The sequence below is a fragment of the Pristis pectinata genome, chromosome 10 (assembly GCF_009764475.1).
Source record: "Pristis pectinata isolate sPriPec2 chromosome 10, sPriPec2.1.pri, whole genome shotgun sequence".
In the NCBI taxonomy this organism is placed as follows: domain Eukaryota; kingdom Metazoa; phylum Chordata; class Chondrichthyes; order Rhinopristiformes; family Pristidae; genus Pristis; species Pristis pectinata.
This window is the reverse complement of record NC_067414.1, coordinates 80,677,684-80,698,105: the sequence shown is the minus strand read 5'-3', so window position 1 is coordinate 80,698,105 and position 20,422 is coordinate 80,677,684. Positions and strand designations below refer to the sequence as shown.

General features: G+C 36.2%; 1 protein-coding gene across 1 annotated transcript in view; it reads right to left on the bottom strand.

Moving 5' to 3' along the window:
* Positions 1-20,422, bottom strand: part of LOC127575504 (protein lin-28 homolog B-like) — a 282,043-nt gene that overhangs the window by 260,559 nt on the left and 1,062 nt on the right. The window lies entirely within an intron of this gene.

Sequence of the window (20,422 nt, the reverse complement as noted above, 5' to 3'; positions counted from 1 at the left end):
TTCACCAACATCCTGTACAACTGGAACAAAGCCTCTTTGCAATAAAGTCAACATGACATTTGCCTTCTAAACTACTTGTTGGACCTGCCTGCTAATTTCTAGTGATTTATACACTAGAACACCTAGATCCCTCCGAACTTCACTCATTTACAGTCTCTTTCCATTTAGATAATAATCTGCCTTTTGATTCCTCTTACCAAAGTGCATGACCCCACACTTCCCCACATTAAACTCCACTTGCCAGTTTTTCAATCAATCACTCAATCTATCTGTATCCTGTTGCAAAATCACAATGTCGTCATCACAACATGCCCTTCTACTTATTCTTGTAACATCAGAAAACTTGGAAATCTTACACTTCGTTCCTTCCTCCAAGTCATTAAGGTAAGCAGTAAACAACTTAGGGCCAAGAACTGATCTGTGAGGGACTCCACTAGTTACATCCCTTCCACCTGTAAAGGATCCATTTATTCAACTCTGTTTTCTATATGACTTCCAGTTTTCAATCCACACTAATACATTTCCTCCAATACCTCGTGTGCTTAATTTATGCACCAGCTTCTTATGTGCACTGTGGCAAGTGCCCATTGGAAATCTAAATACACTACATCTACAGGTGCCCCTCTATCAACACTCCCTGTTATTTCCTCAAGGAATTTGAACAAATTTGTCAAACATGATTTACTTTCCATGTAGACCAGGTTTGATTATATTCAGCTTTCCTAAGTGATTAGTTATTTCCTCCTTGATTATTGAATCAAAAATCTTGCCAACAATAGATGTTAAACTAACTGGCCTAGTGTTCCCCAGCTTCTGCCTTCCTCCCTTTTTGAACAAAGGGGTCGCATTGGCTGTTTTCAAATCTTCTGGTACCCTCACAGAATTTAGCAAGTTTTGAAAAATTTAAATTGGTATATTATTGGTTTATTATTGTCACATGTACCGAGGTACAGTGAAAAACTTTGTTTTGCATGCCACCCATAAAGATCATTTCATTACAACAGTGCATTGAGGTAGAACAAGGGAATACAATTACAGAATGCAAAATAAAGTGTTACAGTTACAGAGAAAGTGCAGAGCAGGCAGACAATAAGGTGCAAGGTGAGGAAGACTGTGAAGTCAAGAGTCTATCTTATCATACCAGGAAACCATTCAATAGTCTTATAACAGCAGGATAGAAGCTGTCCTTGAGCCTGGTGGTATGTGCTTTCAGGCTTTTGTATCTTCTGCCTGATGGCAGGGGGGAGAAGAGAGAATGTCCCAGGGTCCGCTACCTCTGTAGCCACTTCCTTTAAAATCCTTAGATGCAGGCTATTGGGTCCCTGTGACTTGTCCACCTTTCATCCCATAAGTTTCTCTAATAGTTTATCCCTTTGGACTGTGATTTTTTAGAAATTCCTCCATGTTTATTTGAAATTAGCCCATCTGTTATCTTAGGGATATTTGCAGTGTCCTTCACAGTGACAACTGATGCAACAAATTTGATTTAACATATTTGCCATTTCTTCGTTTCCTGTTATTAGTTCACTAGCCTCACTCTCTAGAGGTCCCACATCTACCTTAGTCATCACTTTCCTATTGATAGACTGATTCTGCAGTAATTAGTTAGACTGGATTGTCCTGGTTTTGTGAGCAGGAAATACCTGGGCAACCTTTCACCTTGCCAGATAGAGCCTTGATGAAATCACAACTGGGGTATCATGTACAGTTTTGTTCTCCTTAATGAGGGATGGATGTATTTGCCATAGAGGAAGTGCAGCAAATGTTCACTCTTCTGGACCTCTTCCTCTTGACCTCAGCACCATTGATGTAGACAGGTGCATGTACACCACCCCCTTTCCTGAAGTCAATGGCCAGTTCTTTTGTTGACATTGAGGGACTAAGATGAGCAAAAAAATCCCTCTCATACAAAGGGTGATGAATCTTTAGGATTCTTTACCCTGTACAGTTGTGGAGGCTCAGTCACTGAGTTCATTTGGAAAGCAGATCAAGGCATTTCTGGATATTAGGGAATCAGGGGAAATGGGGATAGTGCAGGAAAATGGCACTGAGGTAAATGATCACCATTATCTTGATGAATGGTGAGAAAAGTTCAAAGGGTCATATGGCCTACTCCTGCTACTACGTTCTTATGATTCCCAGCAGATATTTGAAACAAAATCAGAATACATTAGAAATGCAAGACAAACTCAAGAAGGCTTCCCTGTAAAATGTTAAGTTTCTGCTGGTTCCACAGATGTTGACCAACATGCTGAGTTTTCCAGCATTTTCTATGTTTGTTGCAGTGCTGAGGGAACACTGTACTGTTGAACATGCCAGCTTTCAGTTCAGATCCTGAGCAAGCTTTCATTTGCTTTCTTGGGTAAATGCAATGGATCCTATACATCTATTGGAGCAAGAGGAAGAGTATTCTTCTAATTCCTGAACCAATATTCACTGAAAGAGAATTACTGGCCATTTCTCACGGAACCATGCTGTATGCAAATTGGCTACTTTGTGCCCTTATATTCTGGCACTTAACTAGCAACCTGGAACTACATGTTGGTTCAGCCACTGAAGCTTCTTCATCACTTCATTGGGTCATGTTTGACCCATATAGAAACCTCACTTATTCTGCTGTATACCTCTTACCCAGCAAAAAGTTTACAAATCTCAGACTTGAAATATCTAATTGCTTTAGCAGAGACTTTGGCAGTTATTAGAAAGGATAACAGATGGCATTTGTTCTGCACAAGGGTTCTAGATCACTGCTACACTCTATGTGAAGAAATTGTTTCCCAATTTCATTCCTAATTCAAAAGTACAGTATTGCCTGTGACATGTTTCCTATGGTCCAAAATGGTGAAGTATAAATTCCATCAGCTGTGACACATTGTATACTCTGAAATTGTGAAAGGTGAAATGTAAATGCAAGCTTGTTCAGGCTTTTATTCCATTGTCTAAACTGTGCCATTTCTCTCCTTCCATATGATTTTTCTATTCATAGGTAACCATAAAACACTTTTAAAATGTTTACAGCCTTTTCCCTTTGCTTAACATTTAGCAAAGATTCAATGGTAATAAAATGTACAGAATGAAAAGCAACAATAATTAGGTTTTGAAAATATTTCCATCACATTTATGAATGCAAAATAACTGAAAAGGTTTATGAATCCTTCCTTAAACAAAAACAAAATAATTGATGAAAACAGATGTTTCATTGGAATGAAATTTCAATGACATGATTTACTACGTCTCAGACCCAACATGATAAAGATTGAAGTTTACAATGTCAATAGAAAAGGTATTACTGTGTCATTAGGCAGTTCCATTACTTGAATTCTATTTAATGATATAAAAATTACTGTGCTCTCTCCAAGGATCCAGTCAAGGCTCTTTAGTTTGTATTTAGCGTTGATTACATGGAGAGTTTTAATCAGTGGAGCCATATGTGAACGAGCCATAGCTTTATGTTCATCCATATTGTTCTTCAAAAGAGCAGACTATATGAGCTAAATGGCCTCCATTTCTACTAATGCTATGTTACTACTGACTGACCTGAACTCTGTCACTGCAGGGAAAATGTTAAGTTTAAATCACAAGCATCTCAAAAGACAAAATAAAATTGAGAGGGAGCTCCATGAACATTTGAGTCTTGAGAGCTATTTAGATAAATTCAAAAGGCTGTATTGCATCTCTTCAGCATTGGCTACCTTGGAGGCAAGCCCTGCCCATGTGCTTTGCTCCAGTTGTGGACTGCGGAAACCAAGTGTAATGAGTGAGAATAATAAAGTCACACTTCACATTATCAACTGCATGAGGGAGCACCATGTTGTTTCCTGGGCAGCAGTCCTTTTATTATTCCAAATTGAGGCTTTTGTCATATTCAATTCATCAGTGTGATAAAAAGTCAACAAATGTACAAAGGTTTGTATTAGATTGTAGAGGGATAGCTGAGGAACATACATTCTAACAAATTATTTTCCTTAACTCAATTTTAGCAAAAATCAATGGTGTCAATAAAAACCTTAAAAATATCTCTGTAATTAATCAGATGCATCAAACTATTTTTTTTAATCACAATTATTTTAGTATTCAGTTTTAATCCATTGATTAATCCACAGGTAAATGCTATTCTTAAGGAAGTTACCAGGATGTCTTGACTATAGACTCTCCTTGTAACTTAACAATTTTATAAGTACTGGAAAAAATACCATGTCCCTCTGAAGTACCATGGATATATCACAAAAAGAATGTATCTGGTAAAGTCTGAACTTCAACTTTTGCAAAAGGTATTCTTCTTTAGGTGTATCTTATATTTCCAAAATGTTAAAAATGTTAAAGTGTTAATAATGTTAATCATTTAGCAAGGGTGTCTGTAACCACAGTTTAATGTAAGGAGCAGAAGATTTAGAGGGAATTTGAGGAATAAATTTTTCAAGCAGAGATTAGTTGAAATCAGGAAGGCATCCCCTGAAGGAGTGTACTCCCACAACATTTTAAATATTTAGATGAGCATTTGAAAGGCCACACATTGAAGACCAAAGGTCATAGACTGGAAAATGGGATTAGCACGGATAGGTGCTAGATGACCAGCATGGCATGGTGACTCTATGGCTCTACCCTTTTGAGCAAAAGCTGTTCAACTAATTCAACTCAGCAAGTGTACCTGGGCTCAGTTGGTAGAATTTGACTGACACTTCAGAGCAGTGCAGAGGGTGTGCTGTCACATTGCTGCCTTTTGAGGGCAATGTTAAACCAAGGATCAAACCACCTGCTCAGGTGAATGCAAAATATGCATCAGAACAATTTGAAGAAGAGCAAGAACCTGCTCCTGGTGCACAGGTCAACATTTATCCTTCAACCAACATTATCACGACAGGTAAACAAAGCAGTTATCATTGGTTGCCTGTAGGAAACTGTGCAAACTGGCTCCTGTGTTTCCCTATATAATAGCACCAAGAATTCACAAGTAATTAGTGAGCTGTGAAGCAATTTGGACAAATTGCTCCAAAATTCAAGTTAATTTGTGCTTTTAGAGAAAAAATACATTTCTGAAGTGTGATGAAAAGTGATACAATTTATTTCGATAATCCAGAATAAACATGAGCCAACTCCCTTTACAAACTGCCCTACATTCCTTTCTATCTGTGAATCAAGCTTAACAGTATTATTTTTTAAAACATCAGAGGCATTTGCAAATTATAAACCCTAAGGTTGATTTCATTGTTCAAGTTAACTGGATTGCTATTTGGCAAATTAGCATGCCAAAGAAAACACAATAATCAGTTTCTATCTGTGCATCATCACTGTTTAGCCATTTAGGGCAAACTGCTTATACAATTGCCGTGCCAATCCAAAGCTGTTTAAGTAGCACATCAGCAATTTGACCCCAGAATTTACTAAAGCTGAGCAATGTGACACTCTTTCCAAAAAAAAGGATTTCAGACCTCCTGGGCATTTTTATAAAACTTACTGCTTTTTTTTCATGTTGCAAGAAACTTGACACTGTGCCTGCACTTTCAAAGCACTACAAGTTTACTGGTTGACAAGTAGAGCAAAGTATCTTAGCACACATGTGTTGGCAGGCAGAATGCAGCCTGCAGTATAACTCAATTATTGTTTTACCTTCTGCAACTATCAGTTGGTGTGATTCTGATCTAAATGTAGCCTCAAGTCAGTGAATAACCTGAAACTCTTCATGTAATTAACCAGATTGCTTCATTTTCTGATTTCTAGATAACAACATTTAGTGACTCTGTTGGGATGTGCCTGGCTCTCGAATTATTTTTAAGTTAACTCATCTCCTAGAGCCGTATCTCGCAGTATCAATGCAAACCAAAAAAATTTCTTCACGTTTACATTGCAAAAAGATAAGTGACATTTGACAGAACTATTTTGGTTTAAGACATGCCCTTGTGCAGTGTGAAAAATGGTTTCAACTTTTTTTAAAAGTCCCCATCCCCCATACATAAGGCCAAGTGGAAAAGAGCAGTGTGTGATTGGTGGCTCTGAACCCACCCATTCCCATCACTGAAGAGGTCTGCTGGCCAGATAATTTTGCAGCATGTAGCAACCTCATGAAATAACTAGTAGCATGTCAAAGGGAAATGATTTGTGTGTCCTAGTGCTCCAATTATTTAAGTCAACAGATAACTTGCAACTCATTTATCATTTTTTAAAAACAAAATACCACAACCAGTTCCTATTATGCTTAGCATACGTTCTGAACATGCAACTTTTGGAAATTGTGGTTACATTTTATTTTGTTCAACATAAAAGGAAATTGCAGAATGGCAATTCATTCTCTGATTCACCCTCAACCTATGTGTGATTCACTAAAAGGGAAGTCATGTGATCAGAGCAGTGAATGTGATTGAGAATAGTGTATCTTGCTTTTAAAATCTTTCTGTGGAAGAAACAAAAGCCTGGTATTAGCTGTCCACAGCCATTCAAGGGTGGGTCTGAATGCCAAATAAAAAAGCTGTAATGGGCTGAGGTTAATCTTAATGGGGGCCCACGTTAACCTTCTGAATGCATCAAAAATGTGAGAGTTGCATCTTGTCTCAGCACCATTACACTTCTTCCTACATTTACAGCAGGGATTTATTTTGAATCTGGATTTCGATAAGAAAGAATCTATTATGATTTTTCCTCAGAATTTGAAACAATGGTGCTTTTACAATGGTAAAAGACATTTTGTTTTTTAACAGTTAACTCTCGCTTGATTGTAACCTCTGCTTAAGGAAATGGCTTCTCTCCTCCCCCACCTTAAACTATATTCTACTGCAAGCTTCTTAAATAAATAGGAGTATCGGGTGACTAGGGTGATGGGTGGTCTTAAGGGCACCAGCCAAAGCTGTGCTATGTTTGGACCAGGAAGATAAGAACAAGTGTTGGCTGGAGTATGGATTGTGATCAGAGATAAACCAGGCAAGTGGGGAATGGGAAATCAGCAGATTTAAAAGAAGGTCTATAATCAATGTTACCCATTAATTATATCTAAGGAAAAATAAACAGAGTATAGTCAAAATACATAGCAATTACTAATCACATATTTGATGAGGATGTGAGAAAGGGATTTCACCTGATATATTCATTTCGGTTTTGTTTTCACCATTCATCTTTTTTTTATTTTACTTCATTTTTTCTGTCTATAAGTTTTTTCCAATAACCTTTCTTTGTATAGTATCTAGATACAAAGAGGCCAACTTTTCAGAATTTATGAAGTCAAACTGCAGCTAAGTACTTGATAATCTTGGTCACATCTCCTTACTCATCACTTGAGAGTTATGGATCAACACTCAGTACATTAGTCTTTCATGGGGTGTCAGTTAATTAAGACAGCAAAGGTCAAGTAGCATTCAAGTTTTCAATGTGCCATACTGAGACTATTAATAGGCAAATGAAAGAAAAACATGCCATTGATGGCAAAAGAAGGCACTAGGCACTGAGCAAGGCCACATTCACAGATTTTTAGGGTGGGTGGGGTGTGAGCCTGGAAATCAATGAAGCTGCAGAATGTAATCCCAGAACAATGGTGAAAATCCTGGAGGACCCCAAATTCTTACATAATGAAGCAGAATGACTTATTCAGTCACGTGAAAGCAGTGACTCTGCCAATCATTTTATTCTTGCTTCGAATTCCTTGATTTGCCTCACAACCTTCTGAATCAGAGGAGGGGAAAGGATATCATTAATTCTTACATTTTAATTGTCCTTTAAGTGAAATACTTCTGCAGCTAAGACCTATATTTTCCTGTTTTGCATATCTATGCATCTCAAATTAATTTTAATTACTGACCCAGAACCTTTGTGATCATTAAGGAAGAAAATTGCCTGTTGATTTGGAGGGAGGTCAGTGAACACCAGCAGCAGAGACATGATGGGCTGAATGACCTCGTTCTGTGTTGTACTTTTTTTAGGCTTCTGAGATAGGTGAATACAGTTCACACAGCATAGTAAGTACTGTTGCAGATATATTCATTCAAAAATGCATCAGTATTTACTGGGATGGTGAGTAAGTATTGTTCATTATAGAAATGCACATTCTAATGAGAAATATTTAAACCATCATTCAAAATCCTTTCCCAAATTTGCTGGTGTACAAAAAGTCCACAACCAGCAATGTTGGAACAGGAATAGGTTATTTAGTCCCTTGAGCCCATCATGCTATCTAATTTAGTGTTACACGATCAGTGCCTTAACTTCATTTACTCAACCTTTGTTCCATATCCCTTGGTACTCTAGCCTTACAAAGAGCTACCAATCACATTCTTGAAGATTTTAACTGATCTAGTATTCACAGCATTCTGTGGAAGGAAGTGCCCAATATCTACTATTTTTGTGTGAAAAGATGCTTTTTGTTTTTGGTCCTGAATGGAACCAGCTCTAATTTTAGGATTAAGCCTTCTTGTTTTGCATTATCTAACTGTTCTCTTTTTTCCACTCCACTGAATTCTTTTATCATTTAAGCCATATTGATTGGATCATTTCCTGAAGTAATAATTGCACTAAAACAAAATTAAAGGAGTGTCACTCTCATCAGCTTACTTACTTCCTACAGAACAGAAGGCCATTCAACCCACTGAGTTCATACCTGCTCCAAGCAGAGCAATTACTTCAGTCCCAAGCCCTCCTCACTTATTTCCCTGTAACCTTACAACTTATTCTTTCTCACATGTCCATCAACCCCCCCCCCCCCTTTGATCTTTTGCCACTTACCTATACTTAAGGGTAATTCACAGTAGCCAATTAACCTACCACTATCTCACGGTCAGGAACTCTGCATAGACAACACCGGAGATAGCATCGAACCAGGTACTGGGCAGTAGTGAGGCTCCCAGGAATGGACTAAAATATAGGACTAGTTCAGAAGTAGTCACAAAAGAACTTCACCCTCCATTTGTTTCACCTTTGATGTGGGAGATCAGCCATGATGTAACATAAACCATTTTGCAAAGTTACCTCAGAAAAAGATGAGTTCATGCTTCACCTCACTTTTTATCTTATATATTATCAATGTTAAATTATTTTAACTGTACTCAGGTCTTTTATCCACAGAATTACACTGATGCATAATGCTGAATTACAAATACCTACATATGTCAATCTGGCTTCTAATATCTAACAGACACAACACACACAACACGGGCCATTTTTACCTGACATCTCCCTCAGTTTCCAGAGGCTAGTTTCTAAGTAATAATGATACAAAGGCTGGCCTGTCTCACATCATAGGACAATTTGCATTGTGTGGAAAGAAGGGAGAGAGAAAAACTCAAAAAGGAAACTTCTATCAAAAAGAACACAATTTACAAGCCGAAAGGTGCAAACCTAATGCATAATACTTGCAACTGTTTAGTATTAGTCATCAAACTTTACAATACAAGAAGTAATCAATGTATATTTATAAGCAAACTTAATGGGATTATTTTAAATGCCTTATTCAGCCATAAAACATCAGTTTTTAATATGCAGTTTTCAAGAGCAAAACTACAAACAGAAGTCTTTGATACAAATTGAAGCTCTTTCATCTCCATGTGCAAAGTTCCTTGAAGGCACATTAACAAATTTGTTAATTTTCATGCTGCTTCAAGCAATTGCAGTTAGTTTTTTTTTAAACTTTCTGACTTTGATTGCATTAGTCAACATCGAAACTAATATACAAATAAAGCATATTTAGCTATTTTCTACAGATCAGTTACTCAGATCATAAGAAAAAGAGTTCATGTCCTGTGACAGGAGTGCCAGATCTATTAAATGCCTTTTGTAGCAATGCAGCTTTCAAATTATTGTTACTTTCAGGTACCATCATCAACAACGAACATAACAATCATGGGCTATTTCCATTCACAATCAAGAAAAAATATTCACATTATTAAAATACAAACAGCATCCTTTACAAAATGATTTTAGTGCTGACTATATACTTCAAATACTTGAAGAATTTTCCAAGTATTACCTGAGATACACTTTGGAAATGGTTCTTGAAGTGGTTGCTCGTGCGACAAAAAGTAAAAGTACATATTGAACCTCGTGGAGTCACATCACAAAGGCAAGGTTAAGAAATTTAGCAGTCTACAAAACAAAAAGAGCACTTCAAAGCTCCATGAAGCACTTTGTGACAAATAGTGCAAGAATTTCATCTCTTGTTTAGAATGAATAAAGCTTACAGATTGCTGTTGTTTCCAAACATTACAGAACATTACAGTTGGAAATTATCCTAAAAAGCATAAATTAAAGATGAAACAGGCTAACACGTGGACCTAGTTTTATTTATTTCATCAGCACGTCATTATTTCTGATATAGTAGAGTTGATACTTTATGGACAATGGAGTCCGGTTTAGATTAACAAAGCTACACAATGAGCTAAGACCCTTTGAAAGGCTGTGGTAATAAAATATCTCAAAGTTAGTCCTTCATTGAAGAAATGTTCCATGATTTGAACACTTTCTTAAACTGACATTTAAATCTGTTCAGTTTATACATGATAGGTGTGAGGAGCAATGGTATGTGCTGAATAGTAAATGATAGAAAAAGAAATATTTTTTGCAGCAGTTTATCTCCTCCCAACACTTTTTTTTAGTGTGAGGTATCAGTGCTCTTTTGTAGTGAGGTATTAGTGAAGAATTCAAAACTATTTTGCAGAGCACCACATTTACAAGACAGAGACTATTTACTTGAGATATGGGGGTGACTGGTACCTGTGGCAAATCAGTCAACACTTTCAAAGGAAGGGGGGAAAAAAGAATATTGTCCAAAAAAACTAGATTTTATTGACAAAAAAAACTCCCTAGTCTTTGGTGGCTCAGCTAACTAAAACCAGGGGAGGCTGAGCCATGAAAGCAGGACTAATGCTTTGTTAGAGATGGGTAACAGGTTGGTGAAGAAATGAACCAATTGGAATTCAGTAATGCCTACTGGAAGCATATTTACATGAGCATGTCAAAAGGACAGTATTAGATAATACCTTCTGAAACTGAAAAGTGCTTTGGCGCTCGCTCACACTTGGAGAAAGGCCTCTTTACAAAAACACTGGAAGGCATTGCACTTTGGACACCTTATCCTCTTCGCTACAGGAATTCACGTGAGTGTTTTCCTGTGGATGTCCTTGGAAAACAATCAGGAGGAGCGAAATAGGCTAATTCTGTGATCAGATGAAACTCGGCCTCAATCCATTACTTCACCACTGACCAAGGATCCAGCAAGAATCCTCCTATGTAAGCCACTTACTTTTTATTTGAAAATTCGAAAACAACCAAGAACTATATTTTTTAGAAAGCTTTGAATCCTTAAGTTTTACCATGTACATTGGTCAAAATCTCAAGCAACATTTAATTATATTTTGTGAAGTGCTTCAATTTTGATTCTTATTGACTGAAGGAACTGCGTTTCAATAAGGCACTGGTATAATAAAGTTGTCTCAATCCCAGCTATCAATTTGAACAAAATTATGTGTCTTCAATTTGCAATTGTCATATAGGTTAAGGGCATTTGACATTTAAATTGAAAAAAAATGATTTATTGCCATTCCAATTCACACTTAAGCACTCTGATCCATCATGTTTATTGATATTCATCATAATTGGGAAAGAAAGAAGTTAGTTTTACTTTCAGGGTCTTCCACCTGAACCGTTAACCCTGTTTCTCTTTCTATAGATACTGCCTGACCTGCCAAGCAGTTTCTGTTTTTATTTCATATTTCCAACATCTGCAGCTTTTTCTTTACCAACCAATTTTACCAATGTTTTTGATTGTTTAATGATGTTTATTTTTACAGCAGAAAATGACATGTTATATAGTAGCTTCATCTCATCTTGAATATGTTTTCCTCTTTCAACAACTCGGAATACTGCACAAATTCATTCACATAATTACTATTACTGTGGCCTGAGCTCCTTTAAACAATCCACTTTTATGCCATTTTCCATTTTACCATTGTAAAATGGTAACATTTTACATAGGTCTCCTTCCTGACCCCTTTCTCTGTTGAAATCAAAAATTCTCTCTCATTCTTTCCCATAAAGTTAGAATCTGCACAACACTTTTTCATTCAGCTTTTCCCTTCTCCTACAACAAGCTTTTCAAAACCAATCTGGACATTATTTAATTACTTCTTGTTTTATTTGGCCCCTTCACTCTACTCACTCTTGGGATAATGTTTTACAATATGGACCACGACCCATAGCTTTTAATTTCTCAATAAAGAAAATGATTTTCCCCCTTCCTCCATCTACTGATCCAGAAAAATTAATAGCTTTTTGTTTCCAAACATGTAACACTACTTGCTACCGGCAGCTTAAAAGAAAACTATGCCAACTAATAACCTGCAAGATCATGTATAAACCATTGGTAACATTTAATCCTCTATGTGATTACAATTTACAGGAAAAAATTTTCAAAATTTATACTAAAATTAATAATTATCACTGCGTTGTGCAACAAAATAGGTATCTGTCTTATAACTCCAAAAAGCTAATGTGGGGTTATAAGACAGATACCAGATATGGATATCAGTTTTTGTGAATATATCATTTCCAGGCAAATTTAATTTGAACTTCCTGTAACATTGCTGGAAATGGACTATTTTCTCCAAAATCCTATAGCAAATTCTAATAAATTATTTCAGTCTCTGCAACTAACAGGTTGAATTCACCCTTCCAACATTTTTGCAATCTTTAACCAATTTCTTCCCTGGGAATCCTTTGCTGAAAGCATTGACTTGCTGCTGGATTACCTGCCAATGTTTAACCCAGTCACCATCATTCACTCATGAACATTGATGATGAGATATTTCGATCACCAGGGCAGCAACAGCCAAGGCCAATCATGCCCTGTTCTATTCTCCACATATGGAACTTGCAAGATGGGAACAGGTCGTTCACTCTGTGTGTTAGTGCTGGTCATTTCATATAAGCAGAGGCCTGCATGCCCTGTGGTCTCCCTGTAGTGTAGTTCTAACATTCAGGAAGTAGAACCATTCGCTGCTTTTTCTCTTGTTCACTCAGCAAACAAAGTGCTGCCTAATCTGAGACCAGATACTTCAGCGGAAACTGGAAATCAAATCTTGCTCTGTGTGATTCAGCTTCTCACTATATGAACTTGCTGAGCCAGTGGTAAGGCACCTTTAGCAACATATCTAGATTTTACATTTCATCTTCTTGCAATTCATTCCATATTTTTAAAAAAATAAAAACTCCAATAACACGAAGCTTCAAGATGGACCCAGATTTGGGGGCAGACAGCAGGGAAAGATATTGAATGTTGTTATATTCTTGCCCATGAAGGAAAATATTACTACAATCTTAATGAAAATATGTCTTTCACATTAATAATTCTTTCTGGAAGCTAATTTTTTAAATTAATACAATGTACATATTAAAGAGAATGCCTGAAGCCACCACTCCACTGATTGCTGATCGATCATTGCTCCCTGTTAAACAACAACTTAATTTTACTTACCTATTGTGGCAACTATTGAGTTCAATGGGTTCATGCCAGTTCCCAGCACATCAATCCCATCTGTCCCATTCCCCTTCTACGGTAATGCTGCAACTTATTTGCTCTCACTTTCCCATCAATTCCTCTTTGGTTCTTTTGCCACTTATCTATGCCAGCTATAGTTTACAGAAATCAATTAACCTAGCAGTACATCTTTGGGAATGTGGGAGGAAACTGAAGCTCCTGATGGAAACCCACACAGGCTAACTCCACAGAGGTAGTACCCAACATCAGCATTGAACACGAATCCCTTGTGCTATAAGACGCCTATCTTTGTCTTCAGATCTCTCCATACCCTAACCTTTCTCTATTTCTATAATCTCTTTCAACCTTACAACCCTTGAAACATGTGTGCCCCTCCAATTCTGGGCTCTCGATCATCCCCAGTTTTAACTGCTCTACCACTGATGTGGTACATGTGACAATAATAAACCAATAACCAACTTCAGCCTTTAGCTTTTGATTTCCCTCCATAAATCTCTCCATTTTACTCCCACCCCCCCCTTGCTATTCCTTAAAATCAACCTCTTTAACAATGCCATAACATCTCTTAATGCAGCTGAACGTTACTTTTCGTTAGGTCCCATGAAGACTTTTTGGATGTTTTACCACATTAATGGTGATATTTAGGTACAAGTTGCCATTGTATATAACGCAGAGCAAAGTCAGCTCCAATTTTCATGACCATAGAAAAGCTGTAATATCAAATTAATTTTTAAATCATGATGCATTGATAAAAAAAAGTCAACTATTCATTAGTACATCTGCAACCAAGAATATTGTGTTTCTTTTGTATGCAAAAACTACTCATTGTCACCTAAAACTTCAACATTAAGGTGTCATTTTTAGGTTCTGTGTCATTCAGTCTTGATAGAAATATTTAGCTGATTGCTAAAATACTCAGGTGGCTTGATCTAAACAAAGGAACACCTCATTCTTAAATATTTTTCTTTCACAAGACATGCTAACAATTAAAATGCTTTTAAGAGGCAAGCAAATTATAAACATTACTGTTGTGACTAATCTTGTCAAATACTGCCTGTTAGGCATTTATAAGATGTTAAAAGGTTTATTAAACATCTTCAAGATCTTTTAACATGAAAATAATACACATTTGAAATCAGGCAATGAGTTAGGAGATTTAAAGCAACAAATAACTTCTAGAAACACAATTTAAGAGGTGTTAATTTTTTATGGTGTTTAAGTTAGAAGAAAAAAATTAACATATGCAAATACTCAATGAAACCAGGCCTTTAAATCACTTTACAACAGGAACAGCTCCAAATGTCTTATCAGCATGGGAGCTTTATCCAGTTTATCTCATCAAAGGGGACTGACAGTTTAGTTGGATGCTCCGTGGGAAGCCAAATGCCCAGATCTTCAAAGAATGATAGTGTCAACCAGATCCGATCCAGGATCAGTTAAACATACTTTCTAAAACAATTGGCATTCCCCAAATGTTTGAAACCTTAAGAAGAATCAAATTAATTTTCCAAGAGCTTGATATTTGTTTATCTATATCAAAAGAATTTAGAGAGCACATCTTTTCTGATATGTTTTAAAGTTAAGCTTGCCTTGTATTTAAGTTTGCATCTACTTTCAACCCCTCAACCTGGGTCTTCATGCAAGAAACTGAAGTTTAATTTCTTCATTGAAACAGTAAACCCCTAGGAGAACAAAGCTTGAAATAAAGATAAATTAACTCTAATCTTGATTTTTTTACAATATTGTCAAATAAAAAGTTCTAAAACAGATGAGGCGCTTACACAATTGCCTTCAAAGGAAATAAAAAAACAATTTTACGCAATACAACAATGACTAATGTAAACTTTATACACATCTGTGAGTTATCCACAAACTAAACCTTCTGTCTAAAGGAAGCTATCCTGCTGCATTTTTAGACAGTGACTCAAAGTCCTACTTTTAAAGCTGTCAAACTGACCACATGTTTTATTAGAAATAATTGGTGTAACTTGAAAGATTACTTTAATCAAGGTCTCAAACAACTACATTTAAATTAAAACACAGCTATTTACATTTTTTTCAGATGGTATTTTGCTCCATAAACTATCCTGATTAGTTTTCCCCAAATTTTTCAAAGGAATTATTTGTAGGCCAAACACACACACACACAAAACCAGATTTTTTAAAAGTTTATTTGACCAAATATCTTCTTCAGCACTTAAAGCTGAGAATAAGATATATGAAAGGAACAAAAACGTGCTAAGATAAAAAGGGCTTCATGTATTTTTCGTCCAACAGTAATCTTCATAAAATGCATTATCCTATTAAAATAAAATGAATACTATTTGACACAGCTAAATTTATCAATTTAGATCCTCAGCAATTCTCACATTTTCCAACTATTCACTGGGCTGCTCAAACAACAGCTACCAGATTGTTGTTGCAGAATATGAGACTGTAAAGCCAGCTATGGCAAATCTAAAAATTAAATTGTGATTTATAGTTTCCCATGGTTTATTTTACAAAAGCCAGTAGTATTAAGGCAACATAAGGCCAATGTTTCAAACAAAAATCAATAGACTGATTATCTCTGCTGACCACAACATTATTTTTACAATACATTCAACCATCTTCTTGAAAGACTTAACCCAATTTGAAATCAACGTGTCAGTCTCTCATTCGCCATTCCTCTATGCCTTTTTTTGTTTTTCTACCCATAACCAAACTGATAGTGACACACACTTGCCATCACAATCTTTAAACCTATCAATAACTGTCTGTTCTGTATTAAAATAAATTGAAAAGATAGAAATATAATCTTTCAGACTAATTCAAAGCAAATCGTATAATGCAATGCTTTACCAGTCTTAAAATCAACTGTCTGCACTTTTAAGAGTAATGGTCTCACACACCTTTTCCCTTTTAGAAAATGAAAGCATTTTCAGTATATTTTAGAATCTAAAATAGTTGCATTCAAGATTTTAAATCCCAAAAATCAAAACTATCATTTGAAGTCAGGAGCTGTAGCCATAAAAATCAATGATTTTAAAATAATCTTTATTACGTTGTGATACAGTTGTACTTTGAAGATCTATACAGTTTTTTTGATTTGTTTCAATGTAAGACTTCAAATGAAACTTTCAATGGGACAGGATCCCTGCATATTCACATTGACCAAGAGGATCACAATTTTCAATACTTAATGCAACAAATTCAAAAATTATATCACTTTGAAAGAATATTATTATAAAGGTCTTTCCCCAGGCACACTATAAATCATCTTCAGCTGACTGAGAGAGATTATAAAAATAAGAAGCCATTAAAATCTGTTTTTCCAGTTTAACTACTACACACATTATGACTATGTTATTGTTAGCCTGATCAAATTTAAACATCTCCAAGGAATCCCTCACTATTTCACACAAAAGGTGTCCAGTCAGCATTTTTCTGGAATAGTATTTAATACTTAGATAGCATGGTTCCTCTTGCAACACAAAGAAAAAAATGATAAATTATAAAAGTGATAAGCATATGTAAATATAAACAATTGTAAAAGGTTATATAAATACCATCAGGTTATATAAATACGCTAAAGACCTATGATAATAAAATGTGTTCATCGTTTGAAGTATTAAGGTCTGTTATGCATCATATTTGATTATATATTCCCAGTTAATTATGGTGTCATTTTTAAATGGGTCCTAATTTACCAGCTACTTCCAATATCACTGAAATATAATGCAGAAATTTGAAAGCTCTAAATTTTAATTTCTTGGCCTCGGGTAGCTGATCTCTGCTATGATTGTATGCCAAATGCAAGATGCTGATTGAAAGGAGAAGGAAAGAAAATTCTCTTAAGTATCCTAACTCTGGTCCTGGTCCAGTACCACTGCTGGATTTTCACATTTCTACAATCAAGGGAGAAAGAAGTGGAGCTGGCTATGATGTCTTTCACAGTAAGATGGCTGTGATGCCTTTCATAGTCAGATAGTCTGTTGTCATGCTCGGTGTTTCCCTGCCACTGCAAGGAAAGAATGAAAAATTCCTATGTACATTTGCAGACAAAATTACATAGCTTAAAGTGAAGTTTGACTTCTGTTTTGAGCTACCCTTTTAGGTTTTATCCTTGAAACCAACCAATAGATTATCCACCACTTGCCTTGATTTTTCATTTATTGAATGGAATTCCCCATTGTTTGGAGATATTTTCATATTCTTATCAGAGCACAATGTTAACATCACTCAAAGAAGATTATTTACATTTAAGTATGGTACTGCAAGGCTGAAAATGAGCAGATCAAAATATTTCAAATGAAGATAAATTACACTGGCAAGTTGCAAATGGACATCACTGAATATCTGTCTACCTTGAATGTGATTTATTTTTAGTTATATTTGTGTAAGCTTGTTCAGCACAATTACTTTTGTGACTAAACTGTATAATTAAAATTGTTAATGCCTTTTAAACAAAAAGACAATAAGCCAAGAATCAATGGGTAAGAAACAGCTACCATCAAAATTAACAAACTCCAAACCTCAGAAATAAAACAAGTATGAACATCAAACCCTGATCAAAAACAAGTGTGTAGAGCTAGTATTTTAAAATCAACCCTTATTTCATTCACACAGCTTTGGGGGAACGAATAAATGCAAAGCAAATCTACATGAAATAATTGAAGCTAAGTTGTGTTTGATTGAGATCTTTTGGAATCTTCCAAAGAAATGTAAATAATATTAGGCAGCAGGTGCTCTGTTGCATCATAGTAAACAAAAAATAGATTTTTTTCTGGTTGTTTGCATTGTTAAATAGATTTTCTTTTAAACTGCAACTAACTTGCTGAATATTAAAATATATCTTGGCTTTTAGGTGACCTTCTGTTCAACATTTGGTATTTTGCTACTATTTAGAGCAATTTACTGAAAAATTAACTTAAATAATCCATGTTTCACTTCCTCCATCAATTTTCAAGATACTGAACATGAAGCAGAGGTGGATTTCTGGTCATAGATTCAGATGGGTCTTGTGCAAGATAGCTACAGCTACACGAAAAGGTGTGACATAATGAATATTTAAATGCCGTGAAGAAACATTGTATTTACCTCTGCAAAATTCAGATTACGTTTCTTAAAAATACATCCTTCATGATTTTACAGCTGAAACGATTAAAATATATTGAAATAAAACATATTTCTCAAAAAAATGGTCTTTAAATCACTAATATAGAATAAATGTCAGATCACATACAATCACATCTCAATATAACCCTAAAAGAAATGATAATTACCACAAAATTGAGAACAAAATGCACGTTTTTTAAACTTATTGAGTTGATCCTCTTAATAAACGTATAGATCATTGTCTTAACTAAAACATTGAAAATTTCATCTAACAAGTAAAGGGAACAAAGTTAACACTCTCGATAATTGTAATTTTGATTTGTTAAAAACGGGTGCAACAAATTCCAACTAAATTCTCTGCAGCGAAACAAAACGCTTAAACCCTGCCAGCATAACTAAAAGGGGCAATAACCACGTGGACACCCCATTTCCTCTTTTTTCTCTCTAATCATGATTCCAATAATTGCAAACGCGATTTGCTGTCGAGCAAACTACAGGCGCTTCGTTCAAACGCGGCTCAAGCCATTCCAGCAAACAGAAAACACACGCTGTGCTTCAGTCACGTTGGACAAAAGTTCCCTCCCCCCCCTCCTCGAAAATGTTAATTTTATGCAATATGATTAGTCTAAGGAGGAAACCTTAACCGAAAAAAAGACTCTAATCGAGACTGTAGCCCGAGCCTGTCGCTGGCAATGTTACTGAAAGCTCCAAGGCACAGTAGCACGAGGGTGCTACCAGCTCGCCCGAAAACATTTCTTCTCTCCTCTCTTGGCGCTGTATTCGTCCATAAAGCAATCTTACGAGGTCGTAAACTCATACTTAACGACCCAAGGAAGGTTTAGAGAAACACACACATACACACAGATGGAAAAAGACAAGGGGGGGGGGGGCGGTGTGCTGGAATATCAGAAGTTGCAAATGGAGACCGATGAACTGAATTCAAGCATGCGAAAGGGCAATGCCCGGGGACTGGGCACAGTGGACGGCGGTGACCACTTGGAGACCGATTCACTTGCAAAATTTATTTAATCTCCTCTCTGATTACAATGGGAGGTCGCCAATTCAAACGTGTATATAATTCTTGGTGTATAATTCTATGCACATTCTATGTGTGTACATCATTCTATGCAAGTAATTGCATGCATCATAAGAAACCAATCGCCGATACAACAGTGGGACAGACACTTCACATAGTGCACAGGAAGGTGGTACAATCATCAATAGTCTAAGTTCCCTTTAATAAACTAATTGCTCTTCTAAAAACCATCCGAGGCGGATCATCGTACACCAAAACGAGCAGGAGGGATGGCAAAGAAACTTGACAACATTTACAAAGACCAGCCACTGGAATAAATATCGGGATAGTGTGTAAAGCAATACATGCTTTCAAAGCCGACTGTATATAGCAATCTACGCCCTTGATATTTCCCGGTACAACCCATGCAACCAACCAACTATGAGACAAGCATTTCTGGGTTTCACCTTTGACCTTGCCAAGCAGATCGTTATTTTGATATTTGCACCGACAGAGAACGCCAACTGGCGTGCGGGTGCGATTTCTTTTAAACTTCATTCATTCACCAACTTCCTCCATCGCATTTAATGCACAAAACTAGCATTCGCGGTGCAGTGAAAGGCAATTTATGCAAAGATATTCTGCCATGCAATCATAAATCAAGTCTGGGTACCTTGTTTCCAGAGTTAAACCACCAAACTGGCGAAAGCAAAACAAAATCACTGCACATATCAAAAATGTGCCCCATAGCAGCCGGTTCTAAATCAAACAATGGAATCCAAATCAACTGCAACTTAGTATGTGGAAGTTGATTTTTACAGTCGAGGTTTAACAACCCATCC